General features: G+C 44.5%; 1 protein-coding gene across 1 annotated transcript in view; it reads right to left on the reverse strand.

The window, feature by feature from the left end:
* The window catches only part of SCML4 (Scm polycomb group protein like 4), a 71,144-nt gene extending 49,674 nt beyond the window's left edge, over positions 1-21,470 (reverse strand). Inside the window, exons 1-2 of the mRNA XM_027634158.1 lie at positions 21,262-21,470; positions 20,429-20,589 (exon numbers count right to left, since the gene is read on the reverse strand). The gene's annotated coding sequence lies outside the window, so the exon portion shown is untranslated. The remainder of the gene's footprint in view (positions 1-20,428; positions 20,590-21,261) is intronic.
* Between the last annotated feature and the right edge of the window lie 848 nt (positions 21,471-22,318).

Below are 22,318 nucleotides of genomic sequence, written 5' to 3' on the forward strand. Positions count from 1 at the left end.
GCAAATTTAAGCAAGCAAATTACAGGCTACTAAAAAAGGCACCGCCTCAGTTCAGGAAATCACTGTAATACAAATAGCCCAGGAGAGCATTTTGGGAGGGAAATCAGTATACGTTTGCCCTGTCCTTGTACTTTTCCAAAGGCACTACCTTTGGATTGCCAAGGATGGTGCAGCTTCATTCTGACCTGGGTCTGTCACTTTTGTATTCTTACTTTAAAAATAACAGTAGGAAACTGCTTTGCATTTATGGCTTCTCATTACTTAGCACAGAGCTAGGCACAGGGTAACCTCTCTTTACTTGTCTCCCAAAAAATGTCATCTGGAAATATAATTTCCAATCCTGCCCTCCACATTGCCCCACCAAATCCCAGACAGGAGGCAGTAGGAAAACACCTCTCCTCACCTCAACACCTGTGCAAGCACTGCAGGAAGGATGAACTCTCATCCCCTCTGTCAGCAGAGGTTTTCCTGGGACTTCAGACAATCCCGAGGAGCATCCTGTGCACAGCAGTCTGTCCCAACTGGATGCCAGGTGCGGAGAGAAAACATGCCCTAAGCCAGCACTGGTGACTTGTAGGATGTTTCCAACAGCCCATGCTTTGCACCATCCATGCTTTGCACCATGTGTTGGTGTATATGCTGTATGATTAGCAACACAGCTACTGGCAACTACAGCTGAGAGCTACAGCTGAGAGATACAGTGCACTTCCTCACAAGCTGAGTGATTTTGATGGATTGCAAAGATCTGTTCTTAATAAAAATAAATGCCTGCAATAAATGCAGCTTTTAACCTGCATTCCAGTAACTGCAAGGGCTGAAGGTAAAAATACCACATTAAATTTTATATCAGTAGTTCCAGAGGATGATCATTTAAACTTGATTTATACCAGGTCTCATGTAAACCTGAGCCTAGGCTGGCACTGGGATGACACATAGGGAAGGAACAAGCTATTTTCATGCTGTAAGCCAAAGGAAGGTGCAGGAGTTCAGTCAGGTAGAAAATATGCCTATTTCACAGCAGCTGAAGGAGGATGCCCTTCCCTCTCATTACAGCCATCACCCCCAGCTACCTCAGGACTCTGACCCAGAACTCCCTGCCAGCATTTGAAGCCCTGCCTCCAATTCTTGACTCCTGAAGAGATCTACATACCCAACAGCTGAATGTGTGAAAAATTATAAACTTCTTGTGATATTGTGTGTCTTTTCTTCAGCTGCTGTTCAGGAAAGCACACTCATTGGGAAATATCACATTATTGAATGAGAAGGAGAGGATACTTTCCAGACAGTAAAATGACTATTTTCCCCTCTTTCTCTGTGCACAGCAGGGCAGCCCTTTGACTGTGACCGTTCAGAGATGATGGTCGTCAGAGTAGGTGAGCAAAATGAGAAACACTGTCAGGTCTGAAAGCCAAGCTTTATGCCTGTATACTGGTGTTGGGTTTTTTTATACCTCTATACTTCTATCTTTATACTTCTATATATTTATTATTCAGGGACATGAGGCATTACATATCTCTCCATAATGAATACCAAAGCAGCACTGCATAGTGAATGAAAGATAAGTGTTTAGTGAAGCAGATAGTAGGAATTTTTGCTAATAAAAGCATTGAACCAATATTCTCTGCATGTCTGAATGTGATTGCCTAATGACCTTGCATGGTGAACACCCATCTCACCATTGCTCAAAGAAAGGTCAGAATAATTTTCATCTATGACATGAAGTTCTTCTACAGCGATTTGCAAAGCTCTTTTCTTGCCTGTTGCTCTGAGGATTGAAATGAGAAGCTGCCTCTCTGGACTCTCTTACCCATTTTGACCTTAGGAAGGGTATTTCTATGTAAATCTTTGAGATTTTCCAGCCAACGGGATAAAAGTAGAAACGCCTATTTTCCCAAACCAATCATTAAAAAAAAAAACAATACAAATGTCTGTGCTAGCCGTGGTAACCAAAAAGGGGATCCAGTCCACTTAATTTTAAACCCCAGTTCATCCATCACCTCAGTATAGGTGCCTCTGGTCATTTTAGCTGTGATCTCTCTTATACCCTGTGTCATCTGCCAAAATAATCTTAGACGCTTCAGGTCACCTAAGGTGGTACTAAATGAGTATTTTAGACAACCAGACTTAGCTATAGGGAGTAATTCAGTAACAGATGAAGACACCTAAATGCCTACGTTCAAACCTTTATACAGAGATGCCTCTGTGTGTGCTGGATGTCTGACCTCCCACAGTGTCAGTGGAGATATAGCCAGTATGGTTGGAGGTGTGGAGTCAGATATAAATGTAGTTTGTAGTGGCTTCAGTGGCTCTAGGGTGCACTGATCAGGTCCAATTTGTCACTTTCTTGCAGACACCTGTATTTAGGTGTCTTAAACTAGAACTAATTTTATTTCTAAAAGTTGTGTTTGACTTGTCTATTTTATACCCAACATTAGACTGAAGCTCATCATGTCCTGTGTACATACTTCTTCTGTTTATAAAATGAATCCAGAAAAAAACCTATTTTCTAGATGCTCTATAGCATCCGTAATGCTCATGTGAATCCCATCCTTGGTCGCTCACGTCTACATGACAGTGCCCAATTATGTCTTATTCTGTGTTCATCATATTTCTAGTTAATAGTACATTGCATTGCAGAAGAAATAATTGTCTTTTTGTAAGTGAAAACTCAAGTTTCACAGGTAAGAAATATGAGATTCCTGGGTTTGTCTCAGCCTCCTTGTCAGGCTCCAAGTTAGGAACTTACTTCCCTTTCAATGTCTCACTTCTCCCATAGTGCCCCACAACACCTCCTCCAGGGGCTAGAAGACAACCAAACATGCAAAGCAACTTGGCTTGGAAAAGACCAGCTCCTTGCAGCAGGGTCCAGGCTCATCACTCTCCCATCACCCCAACCACTGCCACATGTTCTTTCTCAAGAAAAAGTGGGCAAAATATTTCAGTACATTCCTATTTCAACACATTCAGTATTTTGGATAAATTTATATGTTTCCCCTCATAGTTCCTAGAGTAGTTTATTTTTTGCCAGATATCTTATATTTTAACCATTCTTACAAGCAGTTAAGAAAACACTGGAGAAAATACAAACACCTTTCCTCTGCTAGAAACCACTCCCAAGAAGATTGATCTTTAGGTGTTCAAAAAAAGTATTTGTGAGTTTTCTGTACACAGACTAGTGCTACAGGGAAACCTGTACAAGTACAATAGGGGTGAATGTGGGGTTTTTGCTGGGCTGTAAAAACATGGGTTTCCAATTAGCTGTAATCTCTCGTTAGATGTGGTAGCCCTATATCATGAATCTACCTACAGAAAAAAATTTAACTCTCCTTGATAGAACTGAAAGTAGTAGCAGCATCCAAAACAATGTATACTGACATCCATCACTGCATAGACTTCACGTACCTTGCCCTGGAGCCATCGTGTCAGCCAGTGACACTGTGGGAGATGGCAGCACCAGAAAGGGCTGGATGGGCAAGTTTTTCTTCAGTGACATAATTTTGTGCCTGAGATATGCATGGCAAAGAGTTGGTTCATTTTTTTGGTCTACTTTCCTGAAGAGTAGGAGTTCATATATTCACAAACTCATGATCTCCTTCCCTCCTCATTTCTGGACTTGTTGACTTGTTTCAAACAGATCTAACAGGGCACAAAGACAAAAGAGGTGCAGAAGTTTGCAGGTGTAGTGGAAATGTGTAAAGACAGAGCTGTGAGATGCCAGTCGTGCTCTTACAAGACAATGAAAGCAGAATACACAATATAAAAGCTTCCATACTGAGAAAAATTCTTATGAGAACTGACACCCTCTCAGACACCAGAATCAGGCAATTACAGGTCACCAATTTATAGAAAACCAATGATCCTTCTCTCCTCTGTTCAGGAAACTACCTGGGGCTGTTCTTTCAATTGCTGTGCTTCACTGTGCACCCTGCCTCATGGGAACTGAAGGAGGTGCAGCAGCCAGTCTGGGCATGGGTGTCACACTGCTGCTTGGCTATTTACAACTCAGAAAATGGCACATCTCCCATTGTAGATGGTTTCAGCCCTTTCTACCTGCATGTCTCAAGCTCCAACGTTCACTGAATGTTACAATGGCAATTGCGCAGCGCTTTATTATTTGCCATAGGATCCAACTCAAACTGACTTCAAGCAAGAAAACATCTTTTTACTCCGGCAAATCTGTCTCAGTGCAGCAAAACACAGCAATGTCTGCCACAGGTGCTTTGCTGGATGCCCCAGGCTTGCAAGTGGCAGAAGGGGTCCTGCAGCAGGCTTGCTCTTCCACTACTGAGAGCAAGTTCTACCAAGTATGACTGGTATTTTCAGTTGCTGTGCTGGGATGGGAAAGAACTGGGCAGCGTCCAGAGCTGTACCCTACCCTCTTCTCTCTCTCCCCATCTGGGTGCCATAATGAAGAGGCAGGGAGCTAGTAGGAAAAAACCCACGGATACGTCAAAATTCAGACAAAAAGTATTGATGGTGTCTGCACCTTTTCTTGTTACTAAGAGCAAAAGAAAGAAAAAATGGTTCCTTCTGTCTTCTTACAACCTGATTATTTTTTTAAGTTAAATTCAGCAGCAGTGACACTGCTGTCCTTGAGGAGGCATTCTTTTGAAGGATAGCACCCTGGTGACAGCAGGTAGAGCAGTATCTGTGTGCCCTCTCTCACTCAGGTTTGCTTAATGAGCCAGAAGAACTTGAAAACCCTGGTGAGAATGGGACCCCCAGGAGCAGCCGAGGCCAGCCTCGCCTCTTGATCTTACCTTTCTTCATTTGGCCTGACGTTTTTGTTGCAGATGAGTAGCCTGTAGCGGGGAATTGAGGGAATGAAACTTTATGGGGAGTGAGTGAGCACAGGCAGAGCACCAAAGGAAAGATGTGAAAAATGGATGCAACAAGGCCATGCGAGTGGCAAGGGTCACTCTGCTGAGATGGGCAAGCCAAATGTGCACAAAAAAGGGAGAAAGCAAAGGCAGTTCTTTCCTTCTCTCTTATGTCGAGCTAGTATCGCCACTTCTGATATTGAAGACAAACAAGGAAAACATGCCTGGACTTAGTCTCACACTACAAGGAGCTGCAGGAGAGGGTGGGATTCCTCTTGCAGAACTTTGCCTCTGAGTGTAGTTTATCATTTGCAAGACAAGGTACCAGCAAAGAACTTGGATCCCTCCTCTCACTACCCTTATGCCTCCTGCCTCAGCATCTGTGTATGCAGAGGTGCCATTTCATTTTGTTAAAAAGACCCTCTTAAAATCCCCTGTCCTGAAATCCTGAGGGTGGTAAAATGAAGTGGACTGCTGGGGGTGCAGTTCCAGAGCCGTACAAAACCCCTTCTGTGACCTTAAAGAGGCAGGATGGAGATCTCAGGCTGAGGGCTGAGGATTATAAGTTTGGTATTTATTATACAAGTAGACACTCCGGCAGACTTTCAAGCTCTGTTTGCCTATCAGCCTGCCTCCACTTCACCTCCTTACATTTCCCACCTCATCTGAGCATTCTCCCCTTGTTGCTGACAGGCTGCAAAGTTTCAGAAGGTGGTAGGTCCTCTCCCCAACTTCCTTACCAAGCCATTATACTCCTGCTTAGGTGGCTCATGAGAGCCTGCATCCCTCACCAGCATCCCTCTGGATGTAGGGAGGTGTAGTGAAGAGCTGTTGCCTTTCCAGGCTGCAATCAACCTCCACCTGCTTCTCTGCTACCATGCCTCTGGCCAGGTGCAGTCAGAACCAAGTAACTTTTCCAGTGAATGGGAAGACTGTAATGCAGAGCACATCATTCTTTTCTCCCAGAACTACCAGATGTGATTTTCCACACCAAGATTCCCCAGCTCAAATCCCAAGTGCTGGAGATTCGAAGATGCCCGGTATGTCTGTCATTAAGTAATTAATTATATGACACTGGAACAAATCTTTCCGAAAATACGTGAATGTTCAGCCCATAAAACTGAGGCTGGGATTCTGAGCCAGCAATTAAATTTAAATTAGGCTTTGTATTGTAGCAGGTCCTGTTTCACACATTCAGCCAAGCTAGTTGAGACATCCTGATTTCTGATCACACACTTTGCCGGTGTGATTTATAGATTGCTTTCCAGAAGTCCTCTTCTCTTCTGCCTTTAGCTTTGTTACCAGGAACCTTGCGCCATTAAGCTGGCATTCCTGAACTACAGGCACACAAAGCAATATCTTATTTATCTATAACTTTCAGACCAGCAGAGAAAGCACAAACTTCTTTTTTTCAATGCAGTTAGTTTCTTTCTGATCTCCTCTGTCTTATGCAGAAGCCAAATGCTTTAATCACTTGCACTAGTGTAAAGCATTTGATGCTCTCCCACATGATATCCTTGTCGCTAAACTTGAGAGACACAGATTTGATGGATGGACCACTCAGTGGATAAGGAATTGGCTGGACAGCTGAACTCAAAAAGTTGCAGTCAACAGCTCAATGTCCAAGTGGAGACAAGTGACAAGTAGAGTTCCTCAGGGGTAGGTATTGAGATGGGCACTGTTTAACATCTTTGTTGGTGACATGGACGGTGGGATTGAGAACACCCTCATCAAGTTTTCTGATGACACCAAGCTATGTGGTGCAGTCAACACAGCTGGATTGAGAGCAGCCCTGAGAAGAAGGACTTGAGGGTACTGGTTGACAAGAAGGTCAACATGAGCTGGCAACATGTGCTCACAGCCCAGAAAGCCGGTTATATCCTAGGCTGCATCAAAAGTAATGTGACCAGCAGATCAAGGGAGGTAATTCTGCACCTCTACTCTGCTATTGTGTGACCCTACCCGGATGCTGCATCCAGCTCTGGGGCCCAACATAAGGACATGGACCTGTTGGAGAGAGTCTAGAGGAGGGCCACAAAGATGATCAGAGGGCTGGGACACCTCTCCTATGGAGATAGGTTGAGAGAGTTCAGCCTGGAGAAGGCTCCAGGGAGACAACCTGGGCTGGTCCCTGAAATCATCTGGAGTTAACAGAATCAGTAGCACAGAGACTGGAAAAAGTTGAAAAACTCCCTGTCTTCCCCAGATTCAGTTTAATAAGAAATATGAGCAAATTTTGTATTGGAAAAGAGAAAATTGTCATAATGAACAGCTTGAGGTGGTCTGGTTTTGTGTTGGTATTTATTGCTTCCTGTGCTGTTCTAGGTGTTTCATTATGGCTTACATACTACCATCCTCAATTACTTTGTCAAGTAAGTATGCCTTTAACACAGAGACGGCCTCTATCCTGGTTACAATTACCATCATTCCCCACCTTTCTTCAGCCCAAAATATCAGATAAAACTTCCATTCTTCCTTCCTTGACAGATTATATCTACTACATAAAATCACCAGGGCTAACGTGCCTATTTTGGAATAAACTGCCCTCCCCTTTCGCAATAAAATATGCTCTCCAGGAAGTCTGAGCACTGAAGAAGCAACCCACTACTTCTGCAACTGCACACAAGTGATATCGCAGCTGGGGAACCCAGGGTGCTCAGCAGCCATGTCTGGTCCCCCTGCTCCTGCATCATCCCATGTTCTGCCTCCCATTCTGCTAGTAGAAATAGCCAGCCACTGACTCTGTGATGATTTCTTTCCAACACCAACACACTTGACTGGATAGTACATACAAGCTGATGTTCCTACCACAGATATCTGTCCCAAGAAATAAATTCACCCCCTAAATCTGAAGAACTGATATTACAAAAGTCGGTAGGGAAATATCTTTTGTTGGACAGAGGGCAGGAATTTCACACATTTCTCACATAAAGTTAACTTTACTCCTTAGGGATGTGATGCACTTTTATATTAAATTTTGAGAAATAATACTTATAAAAGATTCATCTTTTTTCTGGCATAAACAGGAGTAGCTCTTATGTTTCTGTCTATAGAGATTTCAGGGACCACAGATTTTGAAGATGCTGAAAGCTTCCACTTCCACACATGAAAGATACATTTATATTCGAACCACATATTTTAACATTGTAATGGGACAGTATAAATAAAAGGATATTAATTTATTAATTAAGTTCAGGAGCAAGAACAGCATGTGCATCACTTGCTAGTGCCTGCTGTGTTACCCAGGACTATTTGGGAACTAGCAGTCACCCCACTATCTAGTTCCCACTCCAGCAGAAAAACTCTGTTGCCTAAGTGACCACTAGGCAGACTGGCAGAGCATGGTGGGGGTGTTTCAGGCCATCAGCTGTGACTTTGCCCTGGTACACCCTTCTTTGGGAAAGTGAGCTCTGGCCACTCTCAGGCTTGCTGTCTGCCTGGACACTGGATCTGTCTTTTGGGGGAGTCTGCAGGTGGCACTCAAAATGCAGAGTGGATATATCTGTAACAAAACACACTGGGAAACTGCAAAATATTCTGGACCTAAGACTGAACCATGGGAATATCATGCAGCAAGTTTACAAGGAGTGGCTCACTGTGACTGGGGAGCAAAGCTTTGCTAACTGGGGCTGATTACTAAAGCACATAGCACCTAGAGTAAAGTTTACCCATTTGACTATATCTGTAATTCGTTTTCTAAATAAATATTTAATCTTCACTTTTCAGAGCTGTTTTCATCCATTTCCCTCTCCAACAAACCACCATTTTCTGTTTTCTAGATGATTTTTACATAGTGTTTGGCAACAACCCTGTTTTCATCACCTAGAAACTCAATATTCAGAGCAAAACCTCTCCAGCTGGCTTGTGTGTCAGAGTCTGCATACCTTGGGCAATAGATTTTGCAAAATTGTACTGATTAAATGTCTGCTTTTGCTGTTCTTTAAAAAAAAACACAACCCAGATGAAAGGTCCCATTGAATGAATTTTCAGTTGGTTTGTGCTTGCAAGTGCCTGTCAGTAGAAGACACACTTTCAAACCAGGCCCCAGGGCAACTATGGAAAGCTTTCAGGCATGTTATGGAAACTAATCACAGAGTTTGGCCCCTGTGTAATTCTGACAGTGGTTGGAGAGAGCAAACACAGAGCACTAGCAGAAGGCATATATGCTCTTGCAGTACAGCTTGAGCCTCTAGAACAGCACACTGTGGGACCAGGGAAGAGTTCATCCCCTGCATGAAGGTATTTCTTCCCCACAATGTATTGAATTATTTACTGAGCTGTCGTCATTTTTATATGTCTGTATCACAAAATTGGCAAGAGATTTGTACAATGGCAATGTCTTCCATTCCTGGTTACATTTCTTCTAATTAAATTGTACAATTCAGGTAACAAAGATAACTCATCACAGCTCTACAGAGATACCTGTGTCTGCCAAGGCAGAAATGTCTCCATGCACAGGCTGAGACACACAGCCTGAGAATGACAACAGCCACCCACTGTAGCACATTCCAATGTACCACAGAGGTTTCCATACTCGGTGACAGCAGGGACTCTAGGAGATGCTTGGTGTCTGAGGACTGTGCCAGTACATGAATCACTAGAGAAGCAACACATAGTCATGACTGGTGGCACCTGTCCTCCCTCAGGAAGGGAGATCTCCTTCCAACACTTGCCAAGCGCAGTGAGCACTCAGTGAGAAGCACTGAGGGTGCCTGCACGAGCCCTGGCCAGGTGAGTGTTCTGCTCCCCATCCCACAAATCCTCCTAATCCAGAAGCCTTCATAAGAACCTCCAGGCCCTGGGTGCATCACTTCCCTGCAAAATTGTTTCAAAATTGTTCAATAAAACATTTCAGCTTTTAACCCCTTTCTTCTGCCAGTGAGAAAGCACAAGTCATTATGGGACAGATAAAATGTCTGCGGGTCACAGTTTACTCTGCCTGCCCCTCTGTAGGGAATGGGGATGTTGGATGGAGGTAAGTCATCCTTTCGTATTATTTGTGTGTGACCACGTCACTCATGGCCAGATTATAAGGTCTTTGGGGCAGCACAGTGTTTTAGACAGTTGGTATGTGTCTCTCTTCATGAAATATCTGTGATATTGCAATGGAAAGGAAAAGGCAGATTAAAATGCTCCTTGTGTTTCTCTTGAAAATTCAAGGCAGTCTCTAAATGCCAGTGGGTCAGGTGTGTTTCAGATACCCACAACAGAACTGGTAAAGTGGCCTGCTGAAAACTCCTCCCTCTGCACCTTAAAGCCCAAGGTCAGATTTTTTCTCTTGTGTTGTAATTCCTACAGAATCCAACACCATCCATGTCATCATTATGCCCCAAATTTTTTGTCTGAAGCCATTTTCTCTCAGAGTTTATCCTATTTTCCCCGCAAGCTTTCTTTGCTCCTTTATCATCTCTGAGAACAGATAGTCTTAACATACTTCATTCAGAGAGATCTTCCACACTTGCAAGGGACTGTGGCACAGTGCCATCCACAGCACATGATGACTGAAGCCTCCTGAATACCTAGAGGGATTTCAGACTTAATTCATTTCATTTTCCTTCCACTTTCCTCTAATTATACATTCCCCCAAGGAGTACACTCTCCTGGCCTTCCCAGTACACCTTTTCTCTTCTGATGCTTTAATACACCTGTGTTGACCAGCCTGAGCTACCCTCTCTAGCAATCATCAGGCAGCAGGTCTAGAGTGTCAGGCTTTTCACTGTCCCAAACTTAGCATAAGAAACTGTGACTGTAGGCAAATATGACCTTTTCAGGGGCTGACTTTATTTATTTATTCTGTTGCCATTTATTTCTTTGTTGTAAAAAAAAAAAAAAAAGAAAGAAAAAAAAATAGTACCCTGTCTCCTGGACTTACTAACAATACAAAATTAAAATATTTCTGACTAGCAACACTTCTTTATGGAGCAGTAATTAAGACTGCAGTCACAGCCTAGGATACAGGCTGAGTACAGGGCAAGACCATCGTTTCCAGTTCCAGTTCCTCTGCACTTTCATTTAGCTGGTAGAGTGCCAGACACAAGAGCCCCCATGGTTACACATGTACCTGCGTGCTGGCACTGATGGTGAAAATAACTGAGAAGCAAGCACAGCCCTGTTTGCCATCAGATCAATATATCACGTAATCTCACATGATGTTTGGGAAAGCCAGCTCATCTGATGTCTTTAAGCACACAGATGGGCATGCATGGCAATTTTTTCCTTCTCTGGCAAGCTCTCCTCCGCTTTGGCCCCAGGGACAACCTCCCATAGGGCTTGCTGTCATCTGCACTCGCCAAGTCATGCTCTGAGTCCCCAAAAGGAACTGAGAGGGGATGGGACATCATGTTTTTCTTTTCCCAGCTCCCCGCCTGCTCTGAAGCTTTCACCCAGGCAGGATGATGGGCTGCTGCGTGCTCATCATCCCCGCCCATATGTCCCTTTGCATGAGACCTCTGTATCTGTGGAGCTAGATATTAATGAGTTCAAGAGAACTCCCCAGCCTCCAAATTAATTAGAATAAATCACCCACCAGAAGTCTCAATCAGTCCTGCTCTCCCCCTTTCACAGAGGAAAATGTATCTGTGTGCCTCCCTCCAGATCACATACCCCAATCACCCTTCATTTTCTTCTTGTCGTATGGCAGCCTACTGCCTGCACAGGTAAATAAATGACTGCATCATAGAATCATTTAGAATCATCTGGAAAGACCTCTAAGATCATCAAGTCCAGCTGTTAGCCCAGCACTGCAAAGTCCACCACTAAATATCAGACCTTCCCTGGACAGAGCATGTTGCTCCACGTGATCTACACTGACCGAGAGATAAAAGCCCTGTCATGAGGTTAATGGTAGTTCACCTGAGCAGATCTTTCTTTTCAACAAAGACAAAGAATTGAGTTTCTTTGCCACCTCAGCATTGGTCCCTGCTGTTGTCAGAGACTGACACTGCTAAGTGTGTAAAAATAATGGATAAGGATAAAAAAAATCCATCATAATTTTTGCAGTATTGTCTCCCGGTTTAATAATCTCATTTAATTAGAAATCATAGGTAACAGCCATGGCAGGCAAATTTAATACAAGTTCTGAAACACCTGAGATTACAGGGATTTTACCATCTCTAATATTCCTATTAAGAAAAATGTCTCTGAAGTTGAAGATATCTCCCAGGTGTCTCTCCCCATACTGCACAACTCAAAGCCAACCATCCTGGAGAACCACCACAGGCCACCAGGAGGTTATTGGGTCTGCTGCAGAGTTCCCTGACTCATACAAGCTCCTGAATGCTCATGTAGCAAATACATAAACCTGTGGTCATGCAGGGACAGGGTAAAACATTACCCACCCAGCTGAGCTGTACCGAGCAAATGTCCCAGTGCCTAAGCAGAACAGCATTTATCAAAACGTAGGTTTTCCCGGCTGGCTCTGGGATGAGGAACAGTTTTGTTGCACAGCCCTGAGTCCAGGGTGAGGGCTGCTGGGGTCTGTCTAATGTAATGCCAGACAATGAGCCCATCTTCAGCATCAGACAGGGATTTCGAGAGATAGCTGGGTCTGCCCAGGAAGTGGGCTGAAATAGCAACATTGTGGTCAGTCCCATTAGCCTAATCACTTGATTTTTTGTTTCAGAGCAAATTTGCATCTAGTCAGATGTAAGGAACAGCTATGTTTTCTGTTTTTCCTTTAGCATCACCCAAAAAGCCCATGTTCTGAGAGGGAAAGATGTTTGCACAGGCTTAACTTCAGTTGCCTAACACAACTTCAGCAACCCCCTGAGGAACACAACACATTAGGGTGTGCCCAATAAACACAACCAAGGAAAAAGCAATAAGTGATAAATATCCCTGGATTATCAGACCTGCAAAGTGCCTCCTGAGCAGCAGGGCAACAGTGCCATGTGTATCCATGTGAGGCTTCTGTTTTTTCTGGCCAATAGGAAAAAGAATACCCTCAGCTCTGCACAGTGTGTTAGTGTTGTTGAGGGAGGTCTGGCAAGGAGGACAGTGTAGCCAGAAAGCTGGGAGCATCTTTTTCACCTCACTGCTCTCCAATATCCAAGACAGCTGAGGGGACAGCAACTGCAGCTGAAATTTGACTGCCTAGTGTCAGTCCCAGTCTCAGTCCTTGCTAGCAAGCCGAGAGCACGGCTTCCATCCTGGCCCAGAGGCAATACGAGCTCTATGCTAACAGATCGAAGGTCCACAGGAGGCAATCTGGGCACAGGGAGCCGCAGAAAGGAGAGGTTTGTGTTAAAACATTCCCCTGGGAAACAGCACAGATCCACTTCACTGGGTCTTGCAGAATTTCAGTTTCAGCACCATGGGCTCCCTGACATTCCCTGTGAAACTCAGTCAAAGCCACTGTGCTTCTCCTTGGTGTTGCAGAGAAGCCAGAGAGAAGCCCCAGTTCCCAGCTGGGACACCAGGACACCCAGCTTCAGCCTTCACTGCATGCCCTTCCTGCCCCAGCTGCACAAAGGGTTTTGAGCTGAGGCAAGCGCACAGCAGGACTTGCACTCCCAGGCATGTTGCTACCGTTCACCCAGACAGAACAGGAGGGAAAGAGCTATGCAGAGGTGGAGAAAAGCCAGTTTCTTCCTGGAGCACAGCTTGCCCATGCCTGTAGCCTCCAACAGTGAAGCTGGGCCAGTCCAGCAGTCCCCAAGGGCTCCAGGCAGCCGGCAGCAAAACTCCCAGTGTTGCAGAGGGACATAATTTTTTTGGGAAGGCAGACATACACTGCATTCATGGGTAGAGCCAAGCCATGCTGTTCACGTACCTGCACAAATGGGGCTTCCCAAGTGAGAGAGTAAAGGCAGGAGAGCCGAGCCTGCCAAAACCAGAAGGGTCACTGCAACCTCTCCTGAGAGGCAGCAGCATTGGGGCATGCAGCAGAGTCTTCAGGTGGGATATGGGGAATGCCTCACCCAGCTGCACAGGGAGCTTAGAAGGGACAGAGGAACCCATCTTCTCCCGGCTCTTGCATCCCACCCAGCAAAACTGTCCCCACTCCACAAGGAACACCAGCTCAGTAAGGACTCTACTCCAGAACACTTCCTTCTCCTGTGTCCCACTGAAGCCTGAGGGGCTGCAGTCACCTCTGAGTATGTGCCAGTTCAGATGTGGCACAACAACCTACATGACAAGCAGCACCCTCTCTTCCCACATTTTAAGGAAAACTGATCAAGTATCAACACCAGAGCAGTGTTTTAGATTGCTAAGCATCCCCTTGAATAACTAAACAGCAGTGAGTAACATATATTTACATACATTATGGTCTATTCCCCCATCGGAAGGCGATTTGTGTAGATAACTTCCATTAATGTTAAAGGGAGTCATTCACATAAATCCTTGGCACATTAATGGCCAACGAGCCTCCTCTGTGTAGTAGTTCGTGTTGCTGCATTTAGTGAGCACAATATAAATGTGGCCAACTTAATATGCAAATAAATTCAAGTATTTACTGAGCCATAAGAGACAGTTACTAGGCACATCTCATTCATCGTTTATAGGGAAATAGATGGAAGCTGCCAGTTGAAACCAGAAGATAAATGCTGTAAACACTTTTTTAAGGCAACAGGGAAAAGGGTACTGAGTCTCCACATATACATAAATAATGATTATAAATAGTTTCTTGAAGACATCTATTAGTTTTTAGTCTGTGTATGTGTCTTTACTATACATCTGCATTGAAGTACTATTTGTTGCATTGCTGTTGCTTGCCAGTGGCACTGGAGTCCCTTTCATCCCTTGGGGCCAGAGCAGGGCCATGGCCCATCCCCGGCTTGCTCGCTCACTGCCTCCTCAGCAGCTGTAGGAAAGGGAGCATGCTCACCCTGAAAAGATGGGCCACCCACTGCAAATCTCTCTTTCCCAGCATCAAAATATGAGCCTTTCCTTTAACAGCATCTGGTGCAGGAAAGAAGAGGGAGACCTTTTTCGCCATTTGTTCTCACAGATGTTCTCTTGAGAATCTGCACTGGCCATTTGCAAAACAAAAGCCCTCACCAGGTCTATGCTTTTCTAAGGCAGAGAACAGACATATTCTCTGGAAAACAGATCTTAACAATGCATCAGATAAGGTATTACTGAAGTGCTCCTTCAGTTCTCTGTGTATGATTTTTAGGATGCCATGCCAAATGGATGTGTCCTCCGCAAGATATTTTTTCCTAGTGGTAATAAATGAAGTAAAACTGATTCACTGTTTTATTCTTTCAGATGGAAAACAAGAAAAAATTCTCTATCCATATTGCACAGTTCTGTAGGGTAGTTCCCATTCACATACATGCTCATGTAAATACGCAGATACGTATGTTGAAAGAACTTATCTACCATTAGACTTCACAGCACTACTGGACTGCAACCCTATTGGTGCTGTGAGGTTTTTCATGGGAGTCAGCAAGAAATGCCTAGTCTTTCCAGAATCCCCATGATAGCTCTGATCTGCTGCATCTATCCAAGCTTGAGAGCACAGCATTGAAGGTATGCGGGTATCTTCCCTGCATAGCCATGTGTAAGCCAAGACAGAGAGGCTAGCACCACCACTGTGCTTGTCTGGCTGCCTGGAAGGACAGTTCAGGATGGCCAGGCATGATGCCAGCTCAGCCTCAAACAAAAATAATAGCAGAGACAAAAAAAACCCAAAAAACAAACAAACAAACAAACAAAAAAACCCCTAAGCAATCTCTTGGGTTCTTTAACATGAAATCTCCTCTTGTAATGTTGCCTTTTGGGTTTAACCTTATCTAAGACCGCAGAGCTCCCCTTTCTGCCATTCAGTGCCTGTCTCTCCTGTCAAAATCTCTTCTGTCCAACTATTGTCTTTGACCAGGTTTGAAGACTCCCTCCCAAATCTTTGCTCTCTGCCTCCAGTCATGTTTCTCTCCCCACAGTGCCCACTGGTGCTGATGCAGTAAACCTCTGATTGATTATACTTTGGAAATCAAATCATTTTACACACCAACTCTGTAAAATGGAGCCCCCACTACAAAGGAGCTTGTGCCCCTCCCAGTGTTGCTGTACCCCCCTGCTGCCTCCCCAGGAGAGCCTCCAGTGCTTCTTGTAGCACACAGTACTCGCATTATGGCTCAGCTCTGCCCACTCTACCCCAAAGTCAGGCTGCGCTGTGGGGTCAGAGAGGAGCAGGAGACACTCGGAGAGCAGAGGATAGCCAAGACACCGATTTTGGGGCAAAGGGACAGAAGTAGCAACCCAGCAAACAAGACCAGTGGTGGTCTCACTCCCACTTTTCCTCTCTCCTGCCTTGATAAGCTAGGTGTTTGAATGACACATTTCCTCAGACTGGGAGTTTATAGAGTCCCTAAACATTTGTTGGAGCCTCTTAGGATGACAACTACGGTGATTATCAATGAATCTGCCCGCATCACAAGACAAGGTCTGGGTTAAAACCTACCTGCCTGTGGTATCCTCCCTGGCAAGGAGGCAGGCAGGCAGGCAGACAGGTAGGTGAGGTGAGGGGACAGCCTGTCATCACCATTAATGTCCTAAATGTCCTCACCATTAAATCCAAACCACTTTTCAAAGAGAAAGCACTCACACTGAAACCTTGGGTGGGTGACACCTGCAGGAAGACGGGCTGAAAGAAGAAGGCATCTCGTACATTCCCTGCACCTCCCGCCAAGTAAAATATGACACGTTTTTGTTGTACGGCCTTCACACCATTGGCACACAAGCAGAGACATGGAGAGATGAAAGCAAGCATTAGAAAAATGTATTTACATAACAGAGAGGTAGGGTAGCTCTCAGAGACCCAACTCGCAGCAAAAGGCACGTGCACACTTGCTCTCACATCCAAGGAGCATGACACAGAGAAATACAGCTGATTTTTTACAAATTTTTAGAAATCATGGATGATGTCACAAGGAAACACCTATTCTTTCATGTGCTGTAGGATTACCCCTCTGTAACTCTCTCTGGGAAAGCAAAGCTTTCACAGGTGCCAGCAGAAGTCCAGCAGCTGAGCTGCTGCTACTCCCCAGCACCCTGTGCTGAGATGGGAGCCAATGTAGAGAGCCAGGCATTGCTTCACTTCCAGATGTAGAGAAAAATATATCTCTACCAGAACACATTTGGGATAGAGCTGCAGGTGGCCTTAGCCAGCTGCTCATCTCCCAAGATGGGATCTGGGAGCTGCAGCATGGTGGCAGGAAGGTGGACAGCGCCTGCATGTGAGGACAGGGTTAACAAAGGAGTGAGACCTTAGCCCTCCCTCTGCCCTGCACCCAGTTCAGTCCCCTTTCCTCCTGCCCCCAGCTGCAGCAGATCTGCGTGGGCACCCAGGGTCTGTGTACGCCAAGATGCAGAGGGAAGCAGACCCTCTGTGAGGAGAAGAGTAACCAAAGCATCCAGAGAAATTTAGGGGCAAGCTCCAAATGCTCAATTTCAGTCACACATGTTGTAAATGAAGACAGTGCCAGGGAATACTCCTGGGAGCCCCATATATATAAATACTTGAAGCAACAAGAGCAACGGCTGGCTCCTGCAAAAGCTTTGTCAGTCTGACGTTCTGCATGCCAAGCATACTGGTGTCCATGCATGTGCCAGGTAAGAGAAGCAAGAAACCAGAGGCATATTCCTGGCCGCACTGCCAACTAATTTGGGAAGGAAACCCCATCCTTTGCATCCCATACCCAAAGTGAACGGAGCAACAAACTCCTAGGCAGGGAGAAACACTCTAGCACTTATAGCACCATTTCTTCTGCATGATGAGAATCACCTTTAAAGATGGGGTCAGTATAAACTGCAGGGCAACAGCAAACTGTTCAGTTCAAGAGGAATTATTCATCCTTCAGTGGAACATAATTACACATCCAGATTCTCTCTGGGCAATCCTTTATTTGGGCCAAATTTACATTAGTTCCTAAAGGGAACAGCCAATCTTAATGAATGACTTACAGGTTCATCATCTTTATGAGATTTTATTAAAAGAAAAGAATATCAGAACTTTAAATCTTTAATTAGTAAATTATAACTTCACCTTCACTGCACATTGCCTCTTTTCCATTCAGTCATTCTCATCCATAGAAAAATTTGGTTCAAAGATGCTAGATTAGAGTATAAATTCTTTTCAATTTTATTAGTCAACAGCAAATTAGCCAGTCCTTTAGTGCACCCATATATCATGATTCTGTTTGACAGAACAGTGTGTAATCTCTTCACACATAATTTTTAATGAAGTTTCTTTTTAATATACAGCAAAATAAAGAGAAAATTTTGCTTCCTTTGTACAGGAAACAAAGTCCACATAAGGCAACTTGTTATGGCAGAATTAATACATGTAATTAATTTTTCCCTTCAAGGTGAGCCTGGAATATTTTTCTTTGCATAAGTAAACCAATTATTCTTCATTCTCACTGTAAGGAGATTCACCTGTTAAATGCTGCACCTGCTCTTAATGGTCAGCTGGAGAACTCAGTTGGGAGTGTTTTATGTAAATAAAGCTGGCTCCTTTGCACTGTTTTAAAGCTCTAGAGAACTACTTCTGTAGGGCAGGATTCTATGGAATTGGGGGGGGGTTTCTCTTCTTTTTTTTTATTTTTTAAGACAACATGTGGCCATTGAGTATACTTTATGAAAGTGAACTAAAATCCCCTGAAGATAACAGGGCTTTACTGACTTCAGTGTTATCAAATATAAACATTTTGCTTCATTCAATTTTTAACAGAAATCATTGCTGTCTTACTCACATCAACTATTTCCTGAAGCTCTTCCTTACATGAACTGTGCTTTTATGCCTCATATTCACTTGTCAGGCATGTGTGGGTTCCCATCATTTGCAGGAGGAGCGCCTCAGTCTTCCATTTAAAGTACACTGGAAGTTTCCAAACTAGTGTTAGGAAGATGGGTTAGCCTTAGAGATGTGAGTTCACAGTTGGAAAGGAGCCCCTGAGTACCTCTGGGCAGAGCCCACTGAGAAGTGGTGATGCTGTGGAATTAGAATCATAGAATATCCTAAGTTGAAAGGGACCCACAAGGATCATCAAAGTTCAACTCTGATGATTCAACAAATTAGTTAAATCATCCCATTTTCTATTATTGGGTTTGAGTTGCATCCTACCAGAGCTGGGTGCTGGGGGAGTCTGCAAGAATGCCAGAGGTCCCAGCATGGCCAGGAATGAGAAGAATGGACACATCCCCACCGAGGGCAGACACTGTCCCAGCAGCGAGGCCCTTGTTCAGCTGCCTCTCTCCAGTAGCGCTGGCTGAGGGAGAGGGCAGGAGCCCAGCTGGCAGAGCTTGCCTGTCTCCTGTTACCAGGCTTGAATGGAGAACTGTTCCACACCCCACTTTGTGACTTCACTTTCCAACCTGTGATCATCTTGGTTTTCTTCCCTTTTTTTAATATTACCTACATTTGAGGGAGGGAAAATGCTGGGGAGACATCTGTGTAAGGTCACATCTCAGCCTCCTGAAGCTCAGGGTATCCCCACATACCATGATCAGGTGCTATATCATGTTTCTCTTTCAAACTTTTTCTTTTTAATATGTAAAAAAACCCCAAATTTCTGTGTCAAACATGGAACTGAGGGAAAAACTTCCCATTGCAATTTCTTCTTTCTGGTCCCATAGCCACAAACAAGCACCTGAATAGTCATGTGTTCCCAGTAGGTAAGAAACCTCATAGCAAGTCACTGATTGCCCAAGGAAGAAAATTGCCTCTTTTTACCCACTCTTCCCCACAAAACACAAGGAAGTACTTGAACTAAACATTTCCAGTAAACAGAACAGAAATATCTGAGTTACTGTGCTCACCAACAAAGCGTTTCTCAAGGTATACCTTCTGCAAAGTTTCTGATCTCATTCAGCACATGTACTTTTCCTGTTGGTTGATTTTTTTCCAGTCCCTCTTCTACACTCCATCACTAAAAAGCTTATGTCCTTGGCAGCCTTTCTAATCTGAAGAACATGTGTATCAGCTAAATAACTTGTATGATGGGGCAGAGGCACTCCGCCTGATTGGGAAAATCAGTGTGACATCTGAATTAAAATACAAAGTCACCTGCACCTGGAGAGGACTAGGAAGCACCTCATCTAAATAAGATCACAAAATCTGAATCTGCTAATCTCCAAGCCATATCCTCAGCTGGTGTCAGATGAGGCTGAAGCCAAGGAACTTATGCTGATTTACGCCAACATCTGATTGCCTAGTGCTTAGCTGCACCAGGGACTGGCGACACAGTGGGATGCAGGATGCTCTAAGTATTCCTGTAGCACAAAGATAGTTTTTAGACTTCAGCTCTGCTCCCACAAACAACATTCCTTTCTTTGCTTTACCTCTTTCACTATGCCTTAATTCAATTTGAAAAGACCTTGGTCTATCCTTGAGAAAAATGTCTTCATAAGCCTCTTTGAAATAAACCCAGGATTAAGCAGCAATCCCCCTCCAAGCTGAGAATTCAAGCAACTTTCCTCCTGCAGCTCACCAGATTAACTTTATTCCTACCACAAGTCCCACATGCATCAATCCCAAAAGCAACTTCTTTCTTCCGGACCCGTTGCCATCAGAGGAGCCCCAGGCAAAGAAACCAACCCTCACAGCCATTCATCAGCGATGGAAAGGGAGACAGTGCCCAGATCTCAAAGGCAAAAATACTCACTGAACCACGCTAGGCTTCACCGTCTGTCAGCGAGCGGTAGGCTGCAGGCTGGGATGGCAGCAGGGGCTTGAGAGCTAAGGAGGGACCATCAGAGTTAGCCAGGTGCCCCCGCACATTGCCTCCCTGTGCTCCGTCCTCTCTGAAAGTTAGCTTTAAAACACCTGAAAAGACAAACATAGACAACTGTGCTAAAGTGTGCTCCTTGGCATCTCTCGTTTCATAAGTCTCGAAGGAAAGACCCAGCGTATAAACAGTATCACTCCCTCCAGTTTTCAGTTAAGGAAAAAAATCCAACTTAGCATCTGATTTGAAGATATGAGGAGATTATAATTAAGCTCATTGCTCTATGAACTATACTAAACCCCAGAATATGTGATGTAAATACTGTTTGCTATGTATATTGCAACATAAGTGGCTTTTAAAATGAAAGAGGCATTTACCTGGCAGCCAAAAAAAAACCACCCAAACCAACTTTTTTGGAAAAGCCCGAAGTCACACTTCATGCAGAGTGCTCTGTAGTTAGAAGTCTTCACCACCTCATGCACACACACACACACACACACACACACACCACACACACACACAGAGGCACACTCCCGCTGCTGCTGCCGCGCAGCACAAGCCGGCAGCATAGGCGGATCTGCTGCCCCTCTCCTCACACGAACTGTTCCCAGGGCTCAGTAAGGGTGTGCTTTGGCAAAGAGAGTCTCTAACTGAGGAACTGCAAAGTTACCACATACAGACAGGCAGAACAAGAACTGCTCCCACAAGGCTCGATGACAAACACCAGGCAGAGAAGAAGAAGAAAAAGAAGAAGCATGCTTTCCCCTTACCTATTGCTTAGGCTAAAACACTGAGCAGAGTCTTTAGAGAGCCCAGACACTGGGACCCAAAGGGCAGAGGACTTTCAGCACTGTCACAGAGATCCCAGCAAAAGCCATCTTCTCCCTGTCTTTTAGCATAGTGTAAGTCTCCAGCAGCTCAGCTCTCCAGCTGCAAACATCTCATTAGACTAATGCATTCAGCACAGGCAGAAAACTCGATTTACCATAGCTACAGCAATGAATTTCCATTACGATGACAGCTTCAACCACATCATGTCCGGAAAAGCAGCCAACCACTGCCTTTTAAAGAACACACGCATTTAACACGCAGAAAACGAGGCCTGCGTGGTGGGTTTCCTTTCTATTTGCAACTACATCGAGAAAAGAAATTGCCATTTCTTTTTATTTCAAGAACTCTGCAACCTGAAAGGTAAAGGCATTTGGACTCTTCCCACCTTTCAACCCCCCTCAAAACAGCACTGTCTTTTGCAATACAGTGCATTGGGCTGCAGTGAGAAAAAGGGGTGTTTGCAACATTTCTGGTCTCACTACCCCTCCTCTGTTGCCATGGAAACCAGACTGTAGCATCAGCCCTTTGTCCCACTCCTGCAGCAGCCTGGCCTGATGATGAGCTTATGTGATGTGCCATGGATGGGAAGGACCAGTCACTTAGTTTTGGATAATTTACATGGAAATTGGGGGAATAGCTCTTGGAGTCTTTTTGCTGGCAACACTAATGTGTGTACAGTGCTGTTCACTCACACACACAGGTACTTGTACACAAGCACACAGAGTTGGCTGTGTGGAGAATATTACAGGTATGGCCAGACAATGATATCCGTAATATACAGAACTATCAGTTATCGCAACCATGCCATGGCATTTGGACAGAATGCAGGAGTGGCTTTTCATTGAATTTCCAGTCACTCATCACAGAAGGCACCAGATCTTCTCTTATTTAGCACAACACTAGCAGCTCTCACCATCAAAAAAAAAATTTCTGCAGTACATATGATAAATAATGATCATAATAATCCTGCCATGCTCCATTGACTGTGCTAGATCA

The sequence above is a fragment of the Corapipo altera genome, unplaced genomic scaffold (genome assembly GCF_003945725.1).
Source record: "Corapipo altera isolate COAL_440 unplaced genomic scaffold, ASM394572v1 2b, whole genome shotgun sequence".
Classification (NCBI taxonomy): Eukaryota; Metazoa; Chordata; class Aves; order Passeriformes; family Pipridae; genus Corapipo; species Corapipo altera.